The sequence below is a fragment of the Pteropus alecto genome, unplaced genomic scaffold (assembly GCF_000325575.1).
Source record: "Pteropus alecto unplaced genomic scaffold, ASM32557v1 scaffold251, whole genome shotgun sequence".
NCBI classification, from domain to species: Eukaryota; Metazoa; Chordata; class Mammalia; order Chiroptera; family Pteropodidae; genus Pteropus; species Pteropus alecto.
Window position 1 is genome coordinate 1,981,667 of NW_006431048.1, and position 11,599 is coordinate 1,993,265.

General features: G+C 38.3%; 1 pseudogene; it reads right to left on the reverse strand.

The window, feature by feature from the left end:
* Nucleotides 1-9,877: 9,877 nt before the first annotated feature.
* On the reverse strand, nucleotides 9,878-9,999 carry LOC112486163 (annotated as a pseudogene).
* Nucleotides 10,000-11,599: the final 1,600 nt, after the last annotated feature.

An 11,599-nucleotide genomic window follows, 5' to 3' on the forward strand; every position in this document is an offset into this window, starting at 1 on the left:
TAAATATACGTGACTAATTTAATCATTTTCCTAGCAATGCTTGGCTTTTGGAGCATTGTAATTCCACTTATATTATTGTTTTTATGTATTTTAATTCTACACATCCTTTGGACCACACAAGACAGTGTTATTATTATTGCATATACTTAAATTTACTCATTCATTTACTCTTCCTGTTTTTATTCCTCCCTGAATTGTTATGCTTTTATTTGGAATTATTTTCCTTCTTCCTGAAGAACTCTTCTTTAGTTATTCTTTTAGCAAAATTCTTCTGAGAATGTGTTCTCTGTTTTTGTTAGTCTGACAAAATATTTCTCCTCTATTTTTGAAGGATGTTTTTGCTGTGTGTATTGTGAGTTTCCATATTTCTTGGTTAATGGTTATTTTCTTTCACACCTTATATTCTGGCTTCCAAGGTTTTGTTAAAAAATAATCAATTAAAAATTAAAAGTATTATTTCCTGCCCCTTTCGGGTTACCACAAATTTTATTCCTTTGACTTTAGTTTTCATTATTGTTAACTATGATGTGCCAAGATATGATATTCTTTATATTCTTCCTGCTTAGGATTTGCAGAGCTTCATGAATCAGTGTCTTGGTGTCTTTCATCAGTTTTGGAAAATTTTAGCCATTATCTCTTCAAATATTACTTCTGTCCTATTATTTATTTCTCTTCTCTATTCTTTCCCTTCCTCTCTTCATTCTTTCCTCCCTTCCAGTCTCTCTTCTTCTGGGACTCCAATTACATGTAAATTAGAATACTTCATGCTATTCTTTATATTTCTTACGTTATTTTCTATATTTTTCATCTTTTTTCTTCTGTGTGTGCCAGCTCTGTGGTAAGGTAGTTGTGAGGACTTGCCGCTGCTGAAGGAAATTGACTTGACTTGGAGCATCTCAGAAAAGCTCTATACCTGTGTGTCATTGAAAAGAATAGCAATCAGCAGCAAAATAGTCAAGGGCATCTGGGACTGCACTAGAGATTGAAGCAGCAAGAGACCAGCCAAATAATTTAAAGGGAGAGCTGGGGAACAAGAGAGCCACAGGGATTTTTGAAAAGCCCATTCCATGTTCTTTCTTCTTTCCTGAAATCTCATGCCTCCCTCTGTTATCATTTCCTTTCTGTTTAGAGAACTTCCTTTAGGTATTTATTGGTAGATCTGCCGATGACAAATTTCCTTAGTTTCTCTGCATATGAGAATGCCTTTAGTTTCCCTTCATTCCTGAAGTGTATTTTCCCTGGATATAGAAATAGGCTTAACAGTTCTTTTCTTTCAGCACCTGGAAAATGTTTGCCACTTCCTCTGGCCTCCATGGTTTCAGATAAGAATTTGCCATCCAGGATGTGGAGGTTGCCACTGCTGCAGGATTTGAGCTGAGCATTTTGGGTGGAATCATTTTATATAACCAATAAATTTATTATTATTATTATTATTATTATTATTATTACTGTCTATAGCACCTAGTATTCCTAGGTGTGGTCTCCCATCTAAGTACTAATCTGGCCCAACCCTGCAATAAATTATTTAACACATCAAAAAACTGCTGTCATCAGAACCATTTTTCTATTATAAACAATGCATCATTTCTCTGTAACTGCTTGCAAGACTTTTTTCTTTATTCCTGTTTGTTTTGTTTATTAAATGTAGTGGCTTGGATTTTTTTCTTTTGGTTTATCTTCTTTGTGGTTTGCTAATCTTCTTGAATCTGTAGGTTTATGCCTTTCACCAAACTTGGAATTTTTCAGCCGTTGAATACTCCTTTGAATATTTTTTTTAGCTTCACTCACTTCCTCCTCTGCTTATGGGACTCTGATGACATGAATGTTAGATCTTTTGTTATTATCCTACATGCCCCTAAGGCTTTGTTCATTTGTTATCATTGTTGCTGTTGTTCAGGTTGGATAGTTTCTATTAATCTGTTTTTGAGTTTATTGATTCTTTTTTCTATCATTTCTAATGTATTACTGAGCACATAGTGAGTTTTATTTCGTTTATTCTAATTTTCAGTTTTATAATTTCTCTTTGATTTTTAATGGCTTTATTTCTTTGTTGAGATTTCTATTTTTTCATTTGCTTCAAGAATGTTTCTAAACTCATGGATCTTGGATTTAGAGAGGATTTTATGAATTTGACCTCAAAGGCAAGGGGAGTAAAAACAAAAATAAATGAATGGGACTATATCAAATCAAAAAGCTTCTGCATGTCAAAAGAAACCATCAAGAAAACAAAGAGGCAACTAGCTGAATGGGAGAAGATATTTGCAAACAACACTTCTGATAAGGGACTAATATCCAAAATATACAAAGAACTCATACAACTCAATAACAACAACAACAACAACAAATTCAGTTAAAAAATGGGCAGAGGACCTGAACAGACACTTCTCCCAAGAAGACATACGAATGGCCAACAGACATATGAGAAGGTACTCAACTTCACTAGCCATTAGGAAAATACAAATTAAAATCACAATGAGATACCATCTCACATCTATAATGGCTATTATCAACAAGACAAGTACTAAGAAGTGTTGGAGAGGTTGTAGGAGGAAAGGAACTCTTATACACTGCAGGTAGGAATGTAAATTGTTACAACCACTATGGGTAACAGTATGGAGGTTCCTCAAAAAATTAAGACAATTACCATGTGACTCAGTAACCTCTCTTCTGAGTATCTCCCTCCAAAATTTGAAAACATTTATTCATAAAGATATATGCAGCCTGATGTTCTTTGCAGCACTAGTCACAGTGGCCAAGACATGGAAACAACCAAAGTGCCCTCTGATAGATGATTGAATAAAGAAGACGTGATACATTTATACAATGGAATATTACTCAGCCATAAGAAAAGGTGAAATACTGTCATTTGTGACAACATGGATGGATCTTGAAATTATTATGTTAAGCAAAATAAGTCAGACAGAAAAAAGTGGAGAACCATATGATTTCACTCGTGTGGGATATAAAACTGAAAGCAACAAACGAACAAGATAAACAAAAAAACCCTCAGATACAGACAACAGCTTAGTGGTTACCAGAGGGAAAGGTGGGAGGGGAGAGGTAGCTAAGGGTAAAGGGGATCAAATATTGGGACAGAAGGAAATTTAATTTTGGGTGGCAAACACGCAATGCAATATACAGATGATGTATTATTTAATTGTACACTTGAAACCTATATAATTTTATTAATCAATGTCACCCCAATAAATTCAATTTTATAAAGGAATGTTTCTAATTGCTAGTTGAAACATTTTTATGATTTCTGCTTTCCAATCTTTGTCAGATAATTCCAATATCTCAGTCATCTCATTGTTAGCATCTGCTAATAGTCTTTTCTCCTTCAAATTGTGATTGTCTTGGTTCTTAGTATGATGAGTTAATTTCAGTTGTATCTTACACATTTTGGGTATTATGTTGTTAGACTCTGGATGCTATTTAATCTTTTTCTTTTTTGGCAAGAAGTCACCCTGTTTAGATGTAGTGCTCAGGTCAGGTGGAGATGGATGTTCGGCCCCTCACTGGGTCTTGTGGCACCAACTGGCATCAGCTCATTGCCACTAGGTGGTTGTAGAAGTTCAACTCTCTGCTGAACTCCACTTAATCTGGGGATGGGGAAGTGGTAGGGTGGAGAAAATGGAGAGCCAGTGTGTACCACCTCATTCCATCTCCTTGCTGCCCTGCCTGGTAGAGGCAGAAGCTCAGCTCCCCCTGAGACCCAGGGAATTCACCACCATGTAATTTCTCATATCCTGCTGATATGGGGGAGGAAAGGAAGAAGAGAGCTGACTAGACCACCTTGATCCACCTCCTTTTGCTGCCTATCTGCTGGGTAAGTGTTGGAAACTGAGCTTGGTCATGCTGATGCTACCCCAATGCCCAATGGTGAAATTATAGTACTTCTGCTATCACTGTTTGACCCCACAGATACCACCTTGGTGGGGGATTCAGAATGCTATCACTGGTTGAGGGATGAAAGTTCAGCTCCCTGATCAGTCTCACAGAAACTATAGTTGGGGAGACAGTTATTCTGTTGGTGTTTGGCTGAAGTGGGATGGGTATTGTCAAAAATGTTTTCTGTTCTGCAAAGCTGCTCTTTTTCTAGTTCTTTTGTTAAGGGGAATAGCCATTATGGGGGGCTTTTTTGGTTGCATCTGTTAGTAGTTCCAGGTTGTAGGTTTCTCTAGCACCCTGATATATATTGGAAATAAAAAGAGACCCAGGGAATTCACCACCATGTAATTTCTCATATCCTGAGAACCTAGGCAGTCCACCTTTTTCTTTCTACCTTTCAGAGTCATTCTATGTTTGTCATGCTATCTATGTCCAAGATGTTTTAGTAGTAAGAAAGAAGACTAGGAAGAAATGGGGCCACTCCATTTTGGCAGAACTAGAAATCCTAAGCTAGTCTTAAAGATGCATTATAGATAAATCTATAAATCTCACTTTTTCTTGGTCATGACTTACTGCTGTACAGTTTTGTTTTTTTTTTAAACAGGTTGATTCCTGTGGGGCTATTTTCCCAAAACCCAAAGAATGTAATTTTTGTTTTGTTGACCATTTCTTTCTTCCATAGACTATAGAAACTTTTGTAAGGGTGAGAGCAATGCTTAGTATGGCAGCCAGGGAGTATTTATAAGGTTTTGCATGGTCCCTGAGAAATTATGAGGCCTGTATAGTGGTACATGGGCTGTGCTGCCACATGTGTCTTGAGTAGTAGCATGTGGCCTATTTCCTAGGCTAGACTATAACATACAAAGCCAGGCCAATACAATCCTTTAACATGCTTGTTTCTTGAATTGCTCTGGTGCCATCTGAGACACTAGGACTTCTAGAAAGTTCCTTATTACTCTGGTTAGAGAGACAGCTTTATATCATTACTAGAAAGAGTATGTACTCTGGAGTAGCAAACTCTAGTTTGAATCTTTATTCTATTTACTACTGCGCATCCTTTTGCAAGGTTTATTAATTTCTCTAAGACCTGGATAAAGGATGATAACTATTAATAGAGTTTCTAAGAGAATAAAATAAAATAATATGTGCAAAGAATTGGGGCTATAGAAGGTACTCCACAAATACTCCAATCTACTATGTTAAGTTTAATAAGTAGGGAAGAAAGTTCAGATCTTAAGTAAGTAAGAACTTTATTGTTGTAAACCCACTCTGAGCTGACTCCGTTTATAATCTCTGAAATATTCAATTATAGTAACTCAAAAGGAACTAGTTTTCTAATAATGAAGCACAACAGGCTCTGAGCCCATGGTATTAAACTTCCTAAAGACAAGGACCATACCTAATATTTCTTTTACATTCTCCACAGGACCTTCCTTATCCAAACCTCTCTCTTAGAGAACATCTCTAGCTGCAACCCAGAAAAGGGAAAGCCCTAGATACTAAGTGACTCTGCCATCCTCGGAGATTGAGGTAGAGGTGGACACTGGCCCAAGTAGACCCATCAGAGTCTCTCAAGAATTTAGAACTGAGACAAAGGTTTGGAGAGTCAGTCCGATGCTGTAGGACACTTAAACTAAAGGGTGTGTAGGTTGTTTGGGGGAAGGGGTGTTGGCACCATGGCAACTTTGTGTAAGCAAAATTTACACAGGAGTAAAATTAGAATCCTGTAACAGAATGTGATCAGCAGAGGACAGATGAGCAAACATAAAGAGAAAAGCTGAGGTGCGAAGACACACAGCTTGAACGAGAGACAAAGAGAGTAAGAAAAGGAGACAAAAACAGAAGAGAATAGACATTCAGGGAAATATGAGGAAGATAAGGGGACAGGATATCAAATGGGGGAAGCATGGGATTCAAGAATTGGAATAGTCACTCTAGATGGATTCAGATGACTTCAAGTATCTGTTAACTGCAAACACCACAGAGCTTCTGTTGCCAGCAGAAGCAGCCTCTTTACCTCTCCTTGATGATGAGCCTGTCTTGCTTGAAGACCCCGTCATGACCCCACTTGAGGTGATTACGTGGCAAGTGTGTGCAAATTCTCCCCATGCTCTGCTCAACTCTCCTTCTTGGCTTCCACATTCACAACTACAGGCAGATCCTAAAATGCCCATGGGGCCAATTACCAAGTCTAATTGGGGAGTAAGAAGCTGGCAAGGCATGAGTTTCAAAATTGTACTAATGTTTATCAGCAAGAACCCGGGAGTTATACAAGGAAATGAATTTTGAAGGTACTAGACCAGGGATGGAAGAAAATAAACTTCAGTTAGGCTGAAATTATTATAGAGGCACACATACCAGAGATTCTGGATTCGACGTGTTATCACGCTCAGTTGGTAGCATTCTAATTACTTTTTATTTTTGTTGTTGGTAGACTGAAAATTGGATTCACTTCTGGCCTGTGCTGAGTTGAGATACCAGAAATCCCTTGTAGAGGAAGAAATAGAAAGATTTAGGGAGATGAGAATGTTAGAGTGATTTATGTATTATCTGGCCAGCCATCCTAATCCTGAGGACATACCTGTGTAAGAGCATTGAGAAATGCATTAATGAAAATGGTATCAACATATTTAAAAAGCACAACAGTGGCTGTCTTCTGTAGGTCAGAGATAAAGGTGGAGAATATTGATATTGAATGAGGTTCTATGGTTTCAGTAAGGATGATGACATCTCGGGGTGGCAGAGACTACTAAGTGGTATTGAATTACCAAAGACAACTGGCTGTTAATAAGTAGAGGGCTGGTAGAGTAATCATAATAGTTCGACACATAGAAATATTTGGTTGAATAATTGATCATAGAGTCCCTAGTGTTCAAATAGAGGTATCATCCTGTTTACCTGGGTAAAAAAAACCCCAAAACACACACACACACACACACACACACACACACACACACACACACACATACACACACACACAAACTTTCTGTGAAGTAAAGGCCCTTTGGTGAGCATTCACATAGAATACAAATATTCTGACACTCTTGAGCTCATTCTGAGAGATCCCTTCACAAACCTCTTTCTCCAGACCAACCTGTTACTAATCCTCATGTCTTATTCCTTTCATGTCCCAGATTGTCCTGTCAAATCATTAGCCCGTATCCATACATTGTTATAGAACTGCTCCTCAGGCCAGATTTCCCATGGGCAAAATGGTCAACGAAGTACTGTTTAAAATTCTGCCCACTGGAAGGAATTCCCTATTCTTTTACTGCTAGGCCACTTCTTTGTGGGACTGTAGCATTGCAGAAGTCATCTCCAGCTGTCATGCAAAACAATGTATAAACTAGCTCAGATTTCTTCTTCAGACAACTGGCCGTAGAGAATGCTCCATGTGGCTTAAGCACAGAATGAGGGTGGAATGGCAGTGCAATAGAAGTAGGGACACCAAGAGTGAGCCACCTGCTCGTCCAATTTATACTAACTCAGATCATGTCCTGTCTCAGTACCACATGATGAAGGAGTGTTGTGGGGCATGTGCAACTCTGTGGCTTGGTAAGTCAGACACCCCATTCACATGGGGCAGCTGGTATTTCACAGTCAAGCGAGTTGTTTAGTCTCTACCACAGCCCAATATCAAGCCAAGAGTTAACTCCCAAAATGAGGATACTTTTCAAAACAGGAATGATTTTTCTCCAAAACCCTATGGGCTTCTACTCTGAATCTCCTATCAAGGCTTCCGCAGAGTCTATACAGCATCGTGATCAGTCACAGATAGTTTGCAAACCATTGGACTCACTGGGCATAAATAGGCTAACCATGTATCATCCAAACTAAGAAAGCCTTGAGAGTGAAAGGAGGCACTAGTAAAAATATTCTAGGACAACAGACATAAATTAAAACTATTCTGAGTTGTATAGTCATTCAGTCATGAGAGCCAAGTGATTAATTTGTTCACTATACATCCTTCACTAGACAGAGAGCACATTGAAAAATGAATTTGGGAAATTTTGCTAGAGAGCTCTCAATTCTAAAATATCCTGGATTAGGTTATTGAATTTCAAAGTAAGAAATCTTGAAGTATTCAGGTAGAAAGTAAAAAATTAATCAGTTCTCAAACTTTAGTGTGCATGAGAAGCATCTGGATGGTTTGTTAAAACAGATTACTAGATTCTATACCTGAAGTTCTTAATTCAGTAGTTGTAAAATGGGGGTTTACAAACGTGTGTTTTAACGAATTCCCGGGTGATATTGATGCTGCTGATCCAGGAACCATACTTTAAGAACCACTGATCTAAAATGGCGTAGTGATAAAGAATTTGTTCATCTGCTCTTGTGACCACATCAAAATTGTGACAGAAACATGGAGCAAATGGGAAACATGGTGGGGTCTAGATGAACAGACACCCTACAACTAGAGGGAGAACTAAGAAATCATGCTGCAACAGTAGGAGGTAGGAGGCGGCAAAGACACAAGGCCGTTCCGTCCCTAGTGGCTGAGTGAGACAGAGGCTACAGCAGCTGCAGATGCCTCTTAAAGGGGCCATGTCCACGACTGGACTTTTATAGTGGCAGACTCGTTTGCTCTGAGCACCAGCACCGGGTGGGCTCCTGGAGCGGGAGGAGACCAGAGACTTACAGGGGACACTGAGTTGTCAGAATGAAGGCCAGAGGTGAAGCTTTCTCCTGGGCAGAAGTGCTGGTAGTATCTATTGTTCCTCTGCTGAGCCCTACCCCATCCCAGTGCGCAGATGACTGGACTTTTACAGTGGCAGACTCGTTTGCTCTGAGCACCAGCACCGGATGGGCTCCTGGAGCGGGAGGAGACCAGAGACTTACAGGGGACACTGAGTTGTCAGAATGAAGGCCAGAGGTGAAGCTTTCTCCTGGGCAGAAGTGCTGGTAGTATCTATTGTTCCTCTGCTGAGCCCTACCCCATCCCAGTGCGCAGACACAGGCACTGCTATAGCTGAGAAGTCATCAAACTGGATAACAGAGGTCACTTCACCCAGAGGATTCCCTGAAACTCTGCCTCCCCCAACTCACGGCCCTTCCAAAGCCACATCCAGTTGTGTCCTCAGTGAGTCTTGTGCAACTTACTAAGCTCTAAAACCCATACTGGTGGCAGCTGACCTTGGTTTCTGACATGAATTCTTGAGGCAACCTTAAGCACAGCACCTGTGGATTGCTTGCTGAATCTTAACAAGTGGCCTTGAAGAGACACAGGTTGTGGCTAAACTTGGCCTGCTACTGAACCCCTCTCAGGACTGTGCCATTGGACACATACTACACAAAGCCACACTAATAAGGCCAGGAGACTTAGGAGCTTTGCTTAGTACATAGAAACAGACACAGAAAGGCAGCCAAAATGGGAAGACAGAGAAGCAGAAACCATATGAGAGAACAGAACAGAGATCCAGGAATAATGGAGTCAAGCAATCTAACAGATGCAGAGTTAAAAACATTGATTATAAAGATGCTCAATAAACTTAGTGGAAGTGTAGATGAATTCAATGAGAACTCTAACAAAGAGATTAAAAAAAAAACCAACCCAGTCAGAAATAAAGAACACATTATCTAAGATGAAGAGTATATTAGATGGAATAAACAGAGTGGATAAAGAAGAGGATCAAACCACTGATACAGAGAATGAGGAAGCCAAGGACACTCAATCAGAATGGCAAGAAAAAAGAAGCCAAGAAAATAATAATAACTTAAAAAGTCTTTGGGACAAAATTAAGTGTAAAACCATCTGTGTAATAGGGGTACCTGAAGGAGGAGAGGGAGAACAAGAAGTCGAAAAGCTATTTGAAGACATAATATTGGAAAACTTCCCTAACTTGGTGTAGGAAATAGACATACAACCCCAGGAAGCTCAGAGAGTCCCAAGAAGGAAGAAGCCAAAGACACATTATAATTAAAATGCCAAAGATTAAATAGAAGAGAAAATCTTTTTTTAAAAAAAATTTTTTTTTTCTACTTTTTACGCTTACAGCACCTGGTCTTCCTAGGTGGTCTCCCATCCAAGTACTAACCAGGCCTGACCCTGCTTAGCTTCTGAGATTAAACGAGATCAGGCTTGTTGTTCAGGGTAGCATGACCATAGACAAGAGAAAATCTTAAAAGCAGCAAGAGAAAAGCAGTTAGTTACCTACAAGGGAGCACCCATAAAACTGGCAGCTGATTTCTTAAAAGAAACTACGCAGGACAGAGGGCTTGGCACAAAATAGTCGAAGTGATGAAAACCCAGGATCTACAACCAAGAATACTTTATCCAACAAAGCTATCATTTAGAGTTGAAGGACAGATAAAGAGCTTCCCAGACAAAAATAAGATAAAGGAATTCATCACCATCGAGCCACTATTACAGGAAATATTGGCGGGACTTCTTTAAAAAGAAAATACATGTATCAAAATCATGAATAAAAAATGGTAATAACTGCATATCTATCAATGAGTATCTCAAATGGAAAAAAATTAAGTGCTCCAACCAAAGGATAGAGTGGCTGAATGGATAAGAAAACAAGACCCCTACATATGCTGCCTACAAGGGACTCGCTTCAGATTAAAAAGTCACACACAGACTAAAAGGAAGGAAATGGAAAAAGATATTGCCTTGATGGACCTAGAGGTTATTACGCTGAATGAAGTAAGTTAGATAGAGAAAGACAAATACCACATGATTTTAAGTACATGCAGAATCTAAAAAATGAAATAACAACAACAACGAGAATAGAAACAAACTCATGGATGCAGAGAATATTTTGAGGGCTACTCCATGGGAAGGAGCTAGGGGAGATGGTGAAAAAGGGCAAACGGTTTAAGAAATACAAATGGTTACAAAATAGTCATGGAGATATAAAGTGTAGCATAAGGAAAATAGTCAACAATGTTGTAATAAATATGTAAGGAGGAAAAGGGGTACTAGATTTAGTAGGACAATCACTTGAGCTCTAATCGCTATGCTGAACAACTGAAACTAATATATTATTGTAGGCCAACTATAATTGAAAAAAACTCATTGAATTGTACAATGTAAATATGAGCAACTAATTGTCTATTATATTTCAATAAAGCTGGGGGGTAAAAAACACTGATCTACAGAGAAGAGAGAGAGAAAAAAAAAACCCCTACAGACTGTCCTCAGTCTTTTCCACAGCAATATTTAATACCAAAAGATAATAGAGCAATTGCTACAATATTCTAAAGAAAAAATTGTGGCTGAAACTTTAGGGCCCCTGGCAGCTTTCATAAGCATGAACAAACTCCAGGAAGATTGCCTTTATGAGAATCTCTTACAAAAGCTATGTGATGACAAAATCCAAATAAGAAAAAATGAATAAAAATAAAAAACTTGGGAATAGAGAAGTTATGTTAAATATAATATAATACTGAGTATTTATGAGAATGATGATTGTAAAGCAGATTATAAATATAAACTTTGATAAAATAATACTTATGTATATGGAAACAGAATAATCTAGCTCACCTATTAAGAATAAGAGATATAAACCAAAATTTGAGCCTCCCTTTAAGAAGGGCATCAATTTTAACTTAAAAAGAAACTGAACAAAATTAGTAACAGTTACTAAAAGTACTCTTTTAAAATTTAAACATTATATTGTAAATTACTTTTTTCTGATAATAAAATCTAGAGGGTACGGTATATTCATGACCAGAGTATCTAAAAAAGACTGTTTCCTAACCA